The 17,362-nt window shown below is 44.2% G+C and overlaps 1 protein-coding gene and 1 long non-coding RNA gene across 4 annotated transcripts in view; one reads left to right on the top strand and one right to left on the bottom strand.

Moving 5' to 3' along the window:
• RARA (retinoic acid receptor alpha) overlaps positions 1-17,362 on the top strand; it is a 227,054-nt gene that overhangs the window by 55,793 nt on the left and 153,899 nt on the right. The gene's annotated exons all lie outside the window — the stretch shown is intronic.
• Positions 1,352-6,480, bottom strand: LOC133367142 (uncharacterized). The gene is made up of 3 exons (XR_009758518.1): positions 6,365-6,480; positions 2,164-2,284; positions 1,352-1,496 (listed from the first exon to the last, which is right to left on the bottom strand). It is a non-coding gene; the product is annotated as an uncharacterized LOC133367142 (long non-coding RNA).

The raw sequence follows: 17,362 nt of genomic DNA, 5'->3' as shown, positions 1-17,362 counted from the left end.
TCCCTGAACCATCCCCTGCAAATTCTGTCTGGGGTGTCTTCTATCTATATAACTTCAGAACAGGCATTTCCAAGGCACCCTCATCAGTTTGGTTGCAAACAGTGTCTCGTTAAACTCTCAGTTGTGGGTGGGGGATATTTGCTTAGAGATAAAGATGTTAACCTTAGGATGGCTAGGGCTGAAGGCTGGCGGTGTGTGGAGGGTGCTCTCTTTCTCTCTCTCTCTCCTTAAATCTTCTTGTCCTGCCACTGGCAACAGGCGATGTCTCTATTTTGCATCTCCAGGCACCGCTTTGCTCTGTTGGATCCAAATAGTGCAATGAGATGGGGTGTTGAACAAGCAAGGTTAGCCTTTGAAAGAATCAGGCAGGGGCTGTGGATAAGGATATGCTGAGCTGGATCTGAGCATTGCAGCACAGTTGATGATTTAGCCTGAGTGTTAAACTGGTACTACTTTGGGGATGCATGAGTTACAATATTTGATCAGCTGCCATTTCTGGGGCAGACTTATTTTTTGCACAAAACTGATGCTTGACACAGAACTCAGCACTTAGAGAGAGTCTTTGGTTAGGGCAAAAACATGTTTCTAGCCTTGAAGGATGTCAAAGTAGGGGGAAATACCTGGTGAAAGCTCAGAAGGTTGATGGGGAGAGTGGGGTTGCCCAGTAGTCAGGGGGTGGAGTTTGTGTGCTGCATAGTTTTGCAAAGATCACCGTGGCTAGCAGAAGTAGAATGAATTATGCAAAATAGGGGAATACATGCTAATTTCTTTGTTGGTTGAGAATTTTGTACGTAAGTTGAAGGATTCAGCTTCTGTTGGATGGACTTCAGTTACCTTGGCACACAATATGCCCAGCCCTGACTCTGGTTATTAATTCACAGTATCAGCATCAGAGGAGGAATAAGAGATGCCATTGGGCAGCTTTCCATCTCAAGTTCTACATGTTGAAAAAGTGATGGGGAACCAGCTTCCGTAATCCCTGACCTTTGGCCAAGCTGGTGGGCTGATAGGAGCTGACATCCATCGACAACTGGAGCACCACAGGTTCCCCATCCCTGGGTTGAAATTTATGTAAAAGGGCCTCTAACAATCCCAGGTTACTCTAGCACGGGAATTATTTTTTTCTCCTCTCTCCCCCCCTCCCAATATTTTGTAGAAGCCCTTTGGCAAGACAGTTCTATCATATAGGTATAAATGGAGAGCAGAGATGTCTGTAAGGTGAATGTTATGCATTGTAAAATAGTAATGTTAAATTATTATCTTTTGCTCTTTGCTTCCCCCCACCTCCAGTCTTTAATAATAAGAGCCAGTACCCAAACTTGCAGTAGCCAAAACTTGCTTTTTCTCAGGGGTCTTTATTTTCTTTTGCATTGTGAGATAAGGTCAGTTTTTACTATTTATCTTCTCAATAGCTGCCAGTTTGTCAATAACAAAACATCTGTTGGGCTCTTATGACTGTTCTTTGTTTCATCTGGTAGCAGGGAGTACTCTGCAAGCTTTAAAGGCACATTTGAAAGCATTAATAGTATACATAGGCTAATAATATAAAACCAAGCTCCCATAAAAATGGAAGTATTGGATCTGCAGGTAGCAAGTTATCTTTTTGGTGCTTTATTTTGGCCTGTTAAATTTGTGCTAATAGCAAGTATTCAAAAATGTTTAAAAACCCAGACAAGCCAACTGCATTGCATTTCAAGACATTTCTGCACACATCTTTGAAAACATTATGCTTTTAAAAAGAAATGTTTTACTCCCCCCTCCAAATTTCCCTGGGGCATATGCTTTATTATTTAATTCAGTAAGTATTAATTGTCATGGGCCACACCATTTAGAGCAGGGGCCATATAGGCCAATGAGTAAAGGCACACTTAATAGGTTCCAGGTACAGTTCCCAGAATCTCCCATTAAAACCATCCCTGGAAGCAGGACTGGGGGCAAGACCTCTGCCTGGAGAGTCCCCTCTTGACAGGTTTCACAGTACTTGTGTAGGCAGAGCTATTCATGTTACTGGAGGAAGCTGCTTATCTCTTTTGGATCCATAGTCTAAGGTCTCAAAAGCTGAAGTCTCTCCTTTTCCTGTCTTGGCACACAGTTAACCACAATTGCACCCATAGCTTAATATCTACCACAGTTAGAGAGGGTGTGATCAGGGATGCGTGTTACCTGCGCCTCTTCACCATTCACCAAGATGATCAAAATTCTTGTGCCTAGAAACTTTCCACTGTTTTCATTTGGATTATAGTTTCTTGTCCCTTCTTCCATAGCTTAATTCTCCTTTGGGTTGCTGAAAAATATAGAAACCTCGCATTTTTGTATAGGAGGAAGGAGAATGGAAACTTTCCATTTTTTATATAGGGGGACAGGACAGACCTGGGGTTGAGAAGCAGGAACTTGCCCAGGGCATTCCAGTGAAACTGTGGCATAGAGTAGACTAAAAGTATTAATTTATTATTTATTATTTGATTTATATCCCACCCTTCCTCCCACAAGGGCCCAGGGCGGCAAACAAAAGCACTAAAAACACTTTAAAACATCATAAAAACAGACTTTAAAATATATTAAAACAAAACATCTTTAAAAAAAGAAGAAAAGCTGTAAAAACATATTTTTAAAAAGGTTCAAAAACATATTAAAAAGCAATTCCAACACAGATGCAGATGGGATAAGGTCTCAACTTACAAGGCTTATTGAAAGAGGAAAGTCTTCAGTAGGTGCAGAAAAGATATTTAAGGGGATAATATTTAAGGGGAGGGAATTCCACAGGGTAGGTGCCACTACACTAAAGGTCCATTTCCTATGTTGTGCAGAATGGACCTCCTGAGAAGATGGTGTTTGCAGGAGGCCCTCACCTGCAGAGCGCAGTGATTGACTGAGTATATAAGGGATAAGATGGTCTTTCAGGTATCCTGGTCCCGAGCTGTATAGGGCTTTGTACACCAAAACTAGAACCTTGAACTTAGTCCAGTAGCTAATAGTTAGCCAGTGCAATTCTTTCATCAGTGGGGTGACATGTTGGTTATACCCTGCCCCAGTGAGCAGTCTTGCCGCCACATTTTACCAACCTCAAGGGCAGGACCACATAGAGTGCATTACAGTAATCCAGCCTGGAGGTTCCCAGTGTATGGACAACTGTGGTCAGGCTATCCCGGTCCAGAAACGGTCACAGCTGTCTTACCAGCCAAAGCTGGTAAAAGGCACTCCTAGCCACGGAGGTCACCTGGGCCTCTAGCGACAAAGATGGATCCAGGAGCACCCCCAGACTATGGACCTTCTCTTTCAGAGGGAGTACGACCCCATCCAAAGCAAGCAACTGACCAATTATCCAAACTCGGGAACCACCAACCCACAGCGTCTCCATCTTGCTAGGATTCAGATTCAGTTTATTTATTGGCCCTAATCCAGCCCACCACTAAGTCCAGGCAGTGGTCCAGGGCTTGCACGGCCTCTCCCGATTCAGATGTTACAGAGAAATAAAGCTGGACATCATCAGCATACTGCTGATACCTTGCCCCAAATCTCCTGATGACCACTGCCAAGGGCTTCTGTCAGACCCCTACTCAGGGTCTGGTCTTGTAATGGATCTTTCACACTGGTCCCAGCACAGGTCCTTCACTATCCCACTATTAGGCACCACCACCTGACACTCTGTAATGCAATACTGCCCTGAAACTGTGCCTTGTCTCCTCCACAGATTGCTATGTAGTGTCTGGGTGCACTTACAGGCCACAACCCCTCTGTATCTTTCTGCCTTTAAAGATTACAGCCTTGGACTGCTTTGGATACCTGCTGCTGTTACACTATCCCTTCACTGCTGCCACCATTGATACTGTTCCCAGCTTTGGTATTTGCTCTGCCCACCCTTCTGGTCTGTAATATCCCAGCCAGGGATCAGGTGTGTTGTTAAACCAAAGCTATTTGTTTATTAACACAAGGAATAAACAAGATTACTTTTAAGTTCAGTCAACATGTGTGTGGTTACATATAATAGTTTAATCTTTATATATCTTAGGCCTAAAACCTGCCTCACTACCTGCCTAAACACAAATCCACCCCTCCAAAACCAACAACAACCAACCAACCAACCTAATTCTCTCATTTATACCTTCAATCACCCAGACTCTCAGCCAATCACAACTCAGCATTCTTCAACATTCCAACCCATGTACTCCCCCCTCTCACTCACTCTACTTACCACATTCATGCTACAAAACCAACACTTACCATAATTACTGTACAACATTTACAGGGGCATCACAGCTTCATATAGATGTTAAACAGGACCAGGGACAAGATAGTAGCCTGCAGCACCCCACAGCACAACTTCCAGGGGGCCGAAAGACAATCACCCAATGCTATTCTCAGAAAATGACCTTGGAGATAGGATCGGAACCACTGTAAAACAGTGCCTCCAATACCCATCTCACCAAGTCGGCCCAGAAGGATACCATGGTCAGTGGTATCAAAAGCTGCAGAGAGATCAAGTAAGAATAACTGGGTTGCACTCCCCCTGTCCTTTTCCTGATGAAGGGCTTCCGTCAGGGTGACCAAGGCCGATTCAGTCCCATAACCAGGCGTGAACCTAGACTAGAATGACTCAAGATAATCTGTTTCATCCAAGAGTACTTGCAATTGCTGTGCCACCACCCTCTCAATCACCTTCCCTAAGAAGGGGGTATTTGTGACCGATTGGTAATTGTCGCAAACCAGTGGGTCCAGGGCGGGCTTTTTTACCTCTTTCAGGGCAGCTGGAACCACTCCCTCCCGCAATGATGCGTTGACCACACCCTGGATCCACTCGGTCAAACCCCCTCGGCAAGCTTTAATAAACCAAGAATGGCAAGGGTCGAGAGCACACTTTGCTGGCCACATCATCACAAGCACCTTGTCTACGTGATCAGGCCACATCAACTGAAACAGTTCCCAAGAAGTTGATTGGTTAATCACCTTTCTTCCCCCAAGAGTCTATATACAATATTAACACACAGCTCACATCAAATAAAACACCAATTAAACCAGAGCTATAACTATTAATGCAAAGCCTGAATGGAGCTGGCTGAAGACATTTGTGATTTCACCTCTCAACACATGCAGGCCCCTCCACATCCTAAGGCAAATAGCAAGAACATCTTCTTGTTATGTGTCTTCAAGTTGATTACGACTTATGGCAACTCTATGAACCAGCGACCTCCAATAGCATCTGTTATAAGCCACCCTGTTCAGATCTTGTAAGTTCAGGTCTGTGGCTTCCTTTATGGAATCAATCTATCTCTTGTTTGGTCTTCATCTTTTTCTAGTCCCTTCTTTTCCCCCCAGCATGATTGTCTTTTCTAGTGAATCGTGTCTTCTCATGATGTGTCCAAAGTATGATAACCTCAGTTTCATCATTTTAGCTTCTAATGCTAGTTCTGGTTTAATTTGTTCTGTCTCCCACTTATTTGTCTTTTTCGCAGTCCATGGTATCTGCCAAGGTCTCCTCCAACACCACATTTCAAATGAGTTGATTTTTCTCTTATCCACTTTTTTCACTGTCCAACTTTCACATCCATCCGTAGAGATCGGGAATACCATGGTCTGACTGATCCTGACTTTGGTGTTCAGTGATACATCTTTGCATTTGAGGCCCTTTTCTAGTTCTCTCATAGCTGCCCTCCCCAGTCCTAGCCTCCTTCTGATTTCTTGACTATTGTCTCCATTTTGGTTAATGACTGTGCTGAGGTATTGACAATCACTGACAAATAATAATCCTCTTGGTCTAGACTCCTGATGGCATTACTCTCAGCTTTTTCAACACTCTCAAACCCCCTCACCACGTTAAGGTGTGCATCCTAGAGGAGAGTTTCTTATTCTTAAATTAAATGTATATCCCGCCCTTCCTCCCAGAAGGAGTCCAAGGAGGGAAAGAAATGACAAAGAACTTAAACGCACATTTCAGGAAACTATTTGTTTTTGTCCCTTTTTTTCGGGGCGGGGGAGTTTTTTTAAGGCTGTCTTTTTGGGTGAAGAAGAGGATAGAGAAAACGCAGTTAGCTTTGCTTAGGCTTTCTGGCACTCTTTCTGTCTCTCCTTCCCCCTCCCCATTTCAAAGCAGTACAAGGGATGGAGCGGGGCGTTGTGGGGGGGGGGAAGTTTCTGTGTTGTTTTTGAAGATGGTATTTCGATATACTGAATATCTAGGCTGGAGGGTGTGCGCAGGGAATTGTGCGGGGGGGGGAGTGGCGAGCAGCGGTAGCCGGCATGAGTGGGTGGGGAGAAAGCAGCACTTGCCTGAGCGCCAAGGGTTCCCGTAATTGAAAAGGGCACGGAATCGGAGCGGCACGCCGCCCGCCGCCTTCCTCTGTGGCCCCAAGCGCTAGTATTTACGGACCTTTATCCTTCTGCTCTCCATCTCTCGCGTCTCTATTTATAACCAGGAAGCTGCTTATGTTGCCATGTTGTTGCGTTGCTCCCAGGCACATTGATAGGTCTTCTCTTCATGCCTTGCGCCTGCCACACTCTGCCCCCCTCCCCCCCCCTACTACGGATGGGAAATGGTTTCCCACCGGAACCAAGCCGGAAAAATAATATTCCTATCCTCTGCTTTCTCTCTGCTGTCTCCTCTACCCCCCCCTTGACAAAGAACTGGCGGTGGAAGTGTCAGCAGCTGTGATTTAAGAGGTGGCTGGGCGCCAGGACTCCTGGGTCCTCTCCCCAGCTATAAGAAGGGGGATTGGGTTTTTAGGGAGGCGGTGAAAAGAGAAGGGATTTGGCTGCCAGGACTCCAGGATCGCCTCATCAGCTTTAAGGGTTTAGTGGATGTTGGAGCAAAACCATACATTTCAGGGTGTTGTCCTTTGCTGCAACCCCCTTCCCTTCCCACCCATATTTTTATCACGCACTACTGGAAACTCCTATTATCCAGTGAAACTTTTTTCTTCTAGTTTTTTTAATGGAAAGCCTTATAAAAAATTTCCACTAGCATGCAGAAATACCTTTCACACCTTTTCTCCTTGAGTGGTTTTTTTTTTTTTTTGGTGTGTGTGTGTTATAAATTTTATAATTTTCATTGTTTGAAAGGTTTGGGGCCAGTGGCAAACTTTCTGTGACTCATTTGGTCTCGCATAAACACATTTTACAGATTGGGCAACAGAGGCTGCTTGAAAGAACAAATTTCATGTAGCGAATCTGAGGCAAAGCTGGGATTTGAACTCACTACTGCAATAAGATCCTAGTCCAGTGTATTTAATTTGGTGGTGAAACAATTTGAAATTTCTAGGCCTTTATTGTACAGTAACAGTTGACATTTTTAATATGTATATGTGCACATGTATATGAACACTCAACATTAATCTAGATAACTACAATTTCCCCCATAGTTGCAGGTTCCCACCAAACACTGTAAATAAAAACACAGCAAATTGGAATTCATGGATGTGGATTTCAGTCAGAACCTAGAGAGGAGTAGAGTATGTGGATTTGGGGTTGAGTGAGCAGAATAAACAAAAGCAAGTGGAAACACACTTCCTCCATGATAGGATAGTGTGTGTGTGTGGTAGAAATATGCAGATTAAGCCATTTGAATAACTTGTAATTTAGGTACCCCCCTTTTTCCCCATGGACATAAAGTTGGTGACTATTGGCTATTTTGTCTATGATAAACTTCCTATGTAACCACTGCTGCTGTGTGGGAAATTGGGCCTATATTGCGTGTGATGAATGTATATGTTATATATAGTGGGAAGTCATTACCATTTGGGGCTCTCCTTGCTGCATGCATATGGCAAAATAAACACATGCATCATGTGTGACAATATAATCAGATTTTATCTTGCTCTTCCTGTGAGGCAGGACTAGCCAATGTTGTGCTCCCCAGATGTTGCAGGACTGCAACTCCCATTGGCCCCAGCCAGCATTGCCATACCCAGGGCTGATGGGAGTGATAGTCCAGCAACTTTTGGAGAGCACCACGTTGGCAACCCTTGAATTCAGGGTGGTGGTGTACATAATTTCCCTTGATCCTCATAACTACCCTGTGAAGTAGGTTAGGCTGAGAGACAGTGGCTGGCCCAGTAAGATTTGTGCATGAGAGCTACTGAATTTGTGTCTCCACAGACAAAAGTTCAACTCTTGATCCACTATACGGAACTGGCTCTGCCAAGTTACAAACAGGATATATGCCCTTTTTTACAGTAAAGCTTGAAACAATCCTCTAAGAAAGGGATGAAGATTGATTAGGGATTTTGCGGAAGGGCATGTGGAGAACCAGGGACCTAGTCTGGGTGAAACAGTGTACCCTTCCGACTAGTCCCTCCTTTCTATTCCTTGTGACTTTTGTGTCTTGAACAGAAACATCTTTTGTTTTTTGCAGGCATTCTCTGTAGCCACAAGGACTAGAAACTTGCACATTTTTTAAAAAAGCAAATGAATGAAAGCATATTCTCAGTAGCCCTGTGAAGATTACTACTGATTTTCTGCCCTGCATGTTCTAATTCCCACCGTCATAACCAAAGAGCCAGGGTCTCATGGAAATGAGTTGCTCCTAGGTGATTTGTCAATTTGGGGTGGGGGTAGAGCCTCCATTCTTGATGTGTTTTGTGTGTGTGTGTGTGTGTGTGTAGAGTTGCATTGATTTTGCTGCATCTTTATATTTCCCCAGCTAACAGCCCTTGGCATCCATGTTTTCTCTTGGTTTGCTTTTGAAGTAAATGAGAACTGAGTGAATAAAGTGACCGCATTAACAAGATGTAGGCAGTGTGGCTATCCCCAGAGAGGGCAGGAGTAATTACCTGTTCAGTCCTCTATTGTTGCCCCCTCCCAATTCTCCTGTTCATGCTCTCCCCCTTCCCAACTGGACACTGTGCACCCAATTGGGCAGCGAACTGTAATCACATTTACGGTGACAAATGTGGTTATTAAAGAAAATGGGTTAATCCGCCTCCTGCGGTTGGAGGTGCCTTAGTGCGGATGGAGAAAGGGGAGGGGGCTTCCTCCCAATATCAAAGGGGGCAGACAGAGTGGACAAGGAGGGAGATCAGTCAGTGGACAGCTTCATTAACTCTCTTGGTATGGCAGGCAAAACAAAGGGAGGGGAATAGGCTAGTGCTTCAAAAAGGTTCGGGTGACATGTAAAAGTTCACATCTACTGATTTCCTACACGGCCTTAGCATGGTCCGTTTGCCCTTCCAGGTGATTGCACGCTTATATCGCATAAATTCTTTCCTCTTCAAGAAGAAAAAAACCCTCTCTTAAATCAAGCTCTTTACAGGGTTTGGGGGGGGCATTTCCCCTTTCCACTCCCCTGCCCAACACATTGTTAAAAGTGCTAGCCAGCCAGTCTGTTGCCCAGCCTATGTGTTTTGGAGGAAGGATGTATGAGTCGGCAAGGGACATGATAGCCAGGCTTGGACTCAGACTTCTGTGGTGTAAGGGTTGTAAGGCAGAGGCGAGCCCTGCCTGGTTCTCAACTTAACTCAGCACATTGCTGCAGCCATTTGAACATTAAGATTGTGTGTCTTTTCTTCTACAGTTGTGCTGCACACATCTGGAATTTTTAGCCCAATGAAGACAAGCTTGGAAACTTGTGGCCTGGTGATCCTCGATGTGTGGGGGCTAAACGGAATTTCCAGTGCACAAGGGGTGGAGCATAGCTGTCTTGTTTCTTCTTGCCCCCCTGCTGGGCTAAGAGAAGCACAATAAATTATGCAAAATTTGAAAACATATGCAAAATTACTTTGCATAATTTATTTTTGTTGCCAAAATTGGCTTTTCTTGACTAAACTTCATCTAGATGGTATCTCGGTCAGCTGCTTTGCTATTCAAAATGTGTTTCATCCAGACTTGTAAATAGCCACTCGCTCGGCTCCCTGTGGTTTGTGAGAAGCATCCCCAGGACACCAATCATGACAATTTTAAAATCTTGGTCCTTTTGAAAGTCACAAATGACTAAAACAAGTGTGCATGTTCAGGTGTCGTAAGTATGCATCTTTGTGGGCTAGTGACTTGTGTAGAATTATTGCAAGGCTGCATTTGTACCATGGCATTTATTTTTAATGCTGGGCCATCCTTTTTATCTTGGTAGTACCCCTGTCTTCAGACACACACTTAGTGTGTTTATTTTTATGGAAAGAATTCCTGAAGAAGGCCGCAACATTCTCCATAACTGGGGAACCCTTACTGTTAGATGGAATCAGCTTTTAATGTGAAACATTTGTGGGAGGGTCAGTTTTTGTGGCCAAATAAGTTCTGGCCCCGAGACCACAGTTCCTGAATAACAGACCTGCCCCTGACAATCCAGAAATTGCGCATCCTTTTTATCTGTTACATTACATCAGCTTTTCTCAATCTGGTACCCTCCAGATGTTGTTGGAGTACAACTTTGTAGTCTGATAATATCTGGAGGGCACCTGGTTAGCAAAGGCTGTATATATTTTGTGTTCATATATCTCCTTTCCCCTGCCCCAAACCCAGTCTGTTTCTGCACCTCAAATGTCCGGTGTTGATTGCCATATAAAAGCATGTCTTGGGCATGCCTACACAACAGAGATAAACTGGTTTAACTTCCATGGCATCCTTCTTAGAAGCCCTTGGGAACAGCTGCTCTGTAAAAGGGAAAGGGGATGGTTCACAGAATCTCTTAACAGGCATCCTTCCAGTATTACAATCTCCAGGGTCCCTCACAAAAAGTCAGGATACCTAAGCCAGTTTGAAACTGGTTTAAGCTTATAGTGTAGATGTGCACTAAGCCTCTCATCCTAGACTTGTCCCTTGTGGAAGCCACACAGTGTGTCCTGGACTGGTGTGCAGCAGAAGAAAGGGAGAAAGTAAAATGGAACAGATCCCCCAGTGAAGGCGTCTTTCTCCCCCAGCACAAATTCCTCAGTCTTTTCACACAGCTCAGTTGGTTTTTTAAAGATATGCACTATTATAATCCTTCCCTCCAAATACCCTCTGTCTTTTTCTGATGGCGTGGGAGGATGGGTGGGGCCCCGCCACCTGTCGCTGGGGCAGGATGGCGTGTCTGGGCCTCTGCTGGGGTAACCGGAGTGGCGCATACTTGGTGGTAATTTTAGCTGCTCAGGCTGAGCTGCTTCAACAGGTGGAATTTCATTTTGGCGTTGAAAGGCCTGTTGTTGGGAGGAGGAAAAGTGTGTGTGTCCCTGTCTGTGTCAGCATGTGTGCAGGCTCTCTGTCTGTCTGTCTGTCTGTCTGTCTCTCTCTCTGTGGAGAAGGAAGAGGCAGTTGTACAATCTACTGTATTCTGAAAATTAAGACATGGGGGTTGAGAGGTAGGATTGCTTCCACGTTTGTGGCATATGGGCACCCAGCCTCCTCCTACTCTCCTAAATTTCTTAGAAATGTAAAAACTATGGTATGGTGGGATTGTGTTGGTGGAGGGTGTTTTTTTTTTTTAAAAAAAAGCAGTGTCTTTTTAAGCAGGCCCCAAAAAGGTGGGCCTAACCAAAGCAGACAAGGGCACATGTATATAATTTCTACTTGAGCAACGGATTTGATTTGTTTTGTTTTTAATATAAAAACTGCAGGTGGCAGGCGCCATCTTGGGAAAGCAACCTTTCTCTCACACATGGGGGGGGGAGTGGCTTCTAAGATGGAACCTGTTCTGATTTGTAGGCATTCTTTATAAAACTAGCCAGTGAGGTGTAGTGGTTAAGGTGTTGGACTACGACCTGGGAGACCAGGGTTCGAATCCCCACATAGCCATGAAGCTCCCTGGGTGACCTGGGGCCAGTCACTGCTTCTCAGCCTCATGAAAATCCTATTCATAGGGTCCCCATAAGTCGGAATGGACTTGAAGGCAGTACATTTACATTTTAGCTTCTTTCAAAACTGTTTTATTCATATGCAGAATTATGTAGATCTAATCAGTTAATCAACCAAGGCTGTAATTTCTTACGTACATTTACCGAACTCAGTGGGACTTCTGACTAAATGTGTAAGATTGAGCTATAAGAGTGACTGGATAACAGCTCCTAACTTTTAGTATTTTTCCCCCAAAACATTTTTACAATCTTGTAACCATTTAGCAAACAGTAGTCCTTAACAATGAAGGCAGGTGCATTTTCTCCTTTGTAAATTTATCTCTCTGCAAAACCTGAAATTCGTTCATATTGTGACTTTTTAAATATATATTTTGAAAATTTCAATTGTACTCAGCAAAAACCTTAGTTACTTGCGTTAAATTTTTTATATCCCACTTTTCCACTCTCTTTTCCCAGTGCAGCTTATAATATAAAGCAATTACTTAACAATAATTAATGATGGATTAAATTAACAATATTTAACAATGTAATGATTATTAGCAATATAAACACACATTAGCAATATAAAAAGACAAAACCCAATATTTTAAAATAGAAACAACAGGAAAAAACAACCAGAAGCCAAATTATTCATCATATGTATGGGAAGGTAAGATAATTTTAATGTGATGTGAATTTAAGGGTGAATAAACAGGGCTGCCTGCCCACCTCCAGTCATTTTCTGCCTTGCGTTTTCACCAGTCCATACATCCTCACAGCATTTTGGGCTTCTAGTTGTTGCTCCCATCTGTTGCTCTATTTTCCTGGGATATCCTTCTTACAGGCACCAGTGGGGTGGGGAGAAGACAGAGATAGCAGGCACCCTGTTTTTTTTCCTTTTGGGGTACTATTTATTTTTATAGCATCATAGACATACATGGCACTTTACAGAGTCCCATAAGCAACCCATGCCCTGAGGAGCTTACAGTCTAAATGTTGACACGAGGAGCTGAGATGTGGAGGCAAAGCTAACAAGGCAGTTACCCATTCCTTTCTTTCGACTTCTTGGGCTGGATTCTTGTGTGTGGAGGCTAAGGTTTAACATCCAGCACTTCCCAAGGCGTTCTGGTTGGACAGCCTGTTTCCCCACCTGTAAAACTTGAATAATAGATACGAATATCTTTGGTTTTGTAAATGCTTAAAATCTACAGGGATCTTGCCCTCCCTTGTGGGATTGCCATTCTAAGGCAGCAGGATTAATAATAAATGCCCCCCTTTGATCCACGGCATTATCTGCATCACATTCTGGCATGATTGGATGTCAAAGAAGAGGAAGGTGATGGATTTAAAGGTACCACAGTTGTTCAAGGTAAACCTGTGTGACCTTTTTTTGTGGTGGCAGCGGTAGTGGTGGGGAAGATCTGTTTGCTTTCCTATCAATGCTGTGGCAAGAGGGGTGGTTGAGTAGGTTGATGGAGCCACTTGTCTCAGTATTCTGTCCCGGGAATACAAAGGTGTGGCTTGGAAGGTGGGAAAAAGAATCTTGTGACACCTTAAAGATCCATACATTGATTATCGCATAAGCTTTCACCGCTTGCAGTCCACCATCAGTTTTATGATGTGTGATCTTGAGTTACAGGTGTGTTTACACATGGTTTGGAATGGGGGGTGGGTTTTGTGAACAGTAAGGAAAGTGAATGCATAAAGTACAGACAGTGATAATTGGAGACAGAAAGCTACTTTCCAAATAATATACGGTATTTTATTTTTGTGTTTTTTCAGTCTGTACAGGTGGCCTGATCCTTTCTTCCATTTCCCCGCACAAATTAGTTTATATGCATATCCACAAACCCATGTGCACACAGACAGAGAGATACACACACTTTCCTTAATCAACACAATCATCTTGGGTTACTTCACGCCTATCTAAAAATGTTAATAAAGGAGCTACTTGGTGTGCCTGCTGAATGTAACTGGCGTGGAGCAGGCTTATATACCTCTCTTCCCCACTGGGCAAACTGAACCAAGTGAGTTTTTTTCTCACTGTGTGTCTCTGTCCTCTAGGGTGATGCCAACTTACGCAGCCTTTTAGAGATAGATACCATGGGAAGCCAGGTTCCCCTCCTCATCCCCACCCTGCTGCGTGCCAGTTGTGAGAGCCCTGTGCAAAGGCCTTATCTGGTGGTGGTGGTAGGGAGAGAATCCGGAATGATTCATGCCCTAGTCTCTCTCTCCCCCCTCCCCCCCCTTTCAGGAGCATGACTATGACTCAAAGGTTGCACTTCAAAATGCCACAGAAATGTGGGACGCTTGCAATAATGTAAACTCATTTTCCTGAGCTGCTAGCTCTCTTGTGTTTGGGCATTTGTGTCCTCTCCTCTCATACTGCTGGTGGCATTGGAGTCAGCATGTGTCTCTTAATCCAATCAAACACATTTTGGGAACTGTGTGAACCATGTGTGTATTTAATTCTTGGGGTACTTTGATCTGTATCTCTCCCTCTTTTCTCTCTCTCGCTCCCGCCCATATACTGGTGAGTGTCGCGTGTGAGCCCAACACCAAGAGCATGAAGGAAAACCACAAAGCTGTGACCACACATAAGATTGTCATCATACTTCCTGCCTTGTCCCCAGTTCACACTCACTGGGGAAGTGAGGAGGGAGAAAGAGAATGGCACTGCCATGGCAACAAGTTCATAATAATCATTGCCCTGTTATATGCCTGACTTACCCGCTAATGCTCACTTGCCAAATGGCCTTTCCAGCTCCAAGCTGCATGGGTCCCCAGACTCACTGGTGTCGGTATCAGAACCCATTTTCCAGTGTAAGACAGAGGAAGTAATGAGAGTGCTTCTGAGAGAGTACAGAGTGCCTAACCACAACAGTTGGATGCACATTCACAAGGCATGTTTGAAAATTAATCTTAGGTTTTCAAGGTGAGAAAGTAGTATATTTTTCCCCTTTACCGGAGGGTGGAGTATGAGGGTGAAAATTTAACGGAATTTTTGTTCTTACGGCTTCTGTTGTTGTTTTGAACCCATTTATGTTATTTCATTGGAAGGAGGGACCATGGTGGTTCCTAAAAGGAAAGACATCAGGGCTTGTACTTGTTGTCAGTTCTGTGTCTTGCCCAATCTGCCTCTGAGTTCCAGATGGATTGGGACCTGGCCGTGATTATTCAGTAGTGAGTAAAATGAACTTCATACAGATCTGATGTGCTTTCATATTACTTCAGTTGTTCCAAGGTGCTGATCATATATTTTATATTTTTGTTTGTGCTTCCACCCCTGGGCTGGTTAATTCAGCACTCCCATAGTCCCACCTAACAAATGAAGAGCGGGGGAGAGGTGTCTGAATCAGAGATGGTGTGGATGTAATCCTTGGAACTGATCTCTGTTTGGTTGTGAGAAGAAGTGAAACTGGGCAACACTGGGAATCGAAATCTGCGAGAGGGAAGTTGCGGGTAGGCATGCTCTAGTTGCAGGCCTGACAGGAAGTCCTTGGTTGGCATTGTGCCTGGGGTGTGCCAGGATGGGTGAGGGTGGCGGCCAGTTTGTCCGGTAGCCATTTTCAGGGCAATTTGGCACACTGTAAAATGTTGCAGAGCTTGTGGTGTAATTTATTGTGTGTGAGAGAAAGACTGTCTTGCAAGGGCACAAAGCTGGAATACATTGCTTTGCCGTGAAATACTCTGATGTACCAGTGAGCATCGGTGTGGGTTTTCACTTGTGTAATTCTGAAGTGAACCTTTAACTTCCTCTGGTGTGCTTGACTAACAGCCCCCCAATGGAAATAAACCCTTCTTCTCCAAACAGCAGCAGTGAAGCATCTATGTAAACTTCCTGAGTGCATTGTCCAGCATTTGCCATAATTTTTACCAATGCTTCCAATATTTTCAGGCCAGAGTTTCTTTTTTTAAAAAAAAATATTTATTTTCCTCTTAGCTTTTTCAAGCCCTCTTGCTAAAACTTTAAAAGTGCACACTTGGAAGGAAGTTCTCACCTGAGCTGCCATCTCTCTTCCTTTAGTTCCCTGCACAATGATTAATGTCATAAACCCGCCACCATTTGGGCTCCATTATCCCTCTTAAAATCTACCACCACCACCCACAGAAACTGCCAATGCGTTTTCCTTTTTCTATCCTGTCACAGGTAGTCTCCTTTCCTGCCCTTTGGAAGTGGCCTCTAGGCCACTAAGCATGAGTACATAAGGTTTGAATATATGTACCAGGTAGCCAGACCAGCTGTGCCCAAGTTAATAGCTCTCTGGGGTGAGGTGATTGGGGGCCATATCTCCATCATCAGTGTCCCCTTCTTCAATAATATAGACCAGGTGTGGGGAACCTCAGGTTTGGGGGCCAAATGGGGCCAGGCCTTCTTATCTAGTCCATATAACACTCTCCAGGCCATACTACTCTCTTGCCGTGCTTCATACTCCAAGTGTTTTTGCCTGGATGGAATGTGTCCTTGAATTCTGGCAATGCCTTTTGCTTGTGTAGATGGAAGACAGAGGGATGTGTGTGTGTGTGTAGAAACTAATTCACTGTACAAAAATAAAATTTTACATTTGTTTTTCTGGGCACTTTTGGTTCTAGTCCTGCCCACCACTGGCATGTGGCCCTTGGGAAGTTGCCAAGAAGGGAATGTGGCCCTTGGGCTGAAAAAGATGCCCCACTCTTGCTATAGACAGACCAGGAATATTCCCGATACCCAGTCTGGGCTTGTACTATTCTTGCTCTACTGGTGTATTTTCATCCCACACATAGGCTCTAGCTACCTGTCCTCTTTAATTAATTAATTAATTTGTATCCCGCCCTGCCTCCCAGCAGGAGCCCAGGGCAGCACACAAAGCGCTAAAAACACTTTAAAACATCATAAAAACAGATCTTAAAATACATTAAAACAAAACAGCATTAAAAACATTTTTAAAAAAACAACTTTAAAAAAGGGTTAAAAACATTATTAAAAAACATATTAAGCAATTCTAACAGACACAGACTGGGATAGGTCTCAACCTAAAAGGCTTGTTGAAAGAGGAAAGTCTTCAAAAGGCGCTGAAAAGATAGCAGAGATGGCGCCTGCCTAATATTCAAAGGGAGGGAGTTCCACAGGGTAGGTGCTGCCACACTAAAGGTCCATTTCCTATATTGTGCAGAATGAACCTCCTGATAACATGGTATCTGCTGCAGGAAGCCCTCACCTGCAGAGCACAGTGATCGACTGGGTATATAAGGGGTAAGACAGTCTTTCAGGTATCCTGGTCCCAAGCTGTATAGGGCTCTGTACACCAAAATTAGAACCTTGAACTTGGCCTGGTAGCAAATGTGCAGCTAGTGCAATTCTTTCATCAGTGGGGTGACATGTTGGTGATACCCTGCCCCACTGAGCAGTCTCGCCGCTGCATTTTACACCAGCTGCGGCTTCCGGACCAGCCTCAAAGGCAGCCCCACATAGAGCACATTACAATAATCCAGCTTGGTGCGTGGACAACAGTGGTCCTCTTGCCATCTCACTGCATATTTGAGTATAGGGGAGGGGCCTTATGCTTTGTCACCACCTGGCATGCCTAAAAAGAAGTGTTGCCTGAGGTTGCCTGTCACCTAATCTTATCCCTTACAACAGGGTTTCTTAA

This window comes from Rhineura floridana, chromosome 11 (genome assembly GCF_030035675.1).
Source record: "Rhineura floridana isolate rRhiFlo1 chromosome 11, rRhiFlo1.hap2, whole genome shotgun sequence".
NCBI lineage: Eukaryota > Metazoa > Chordata > Lepidosauria > Squamata > Rhineuridae > Rhineura > Rhineura floridana.
This window is presented reverse-complemented; position numbering and strand designations above follow the sequence as displayed.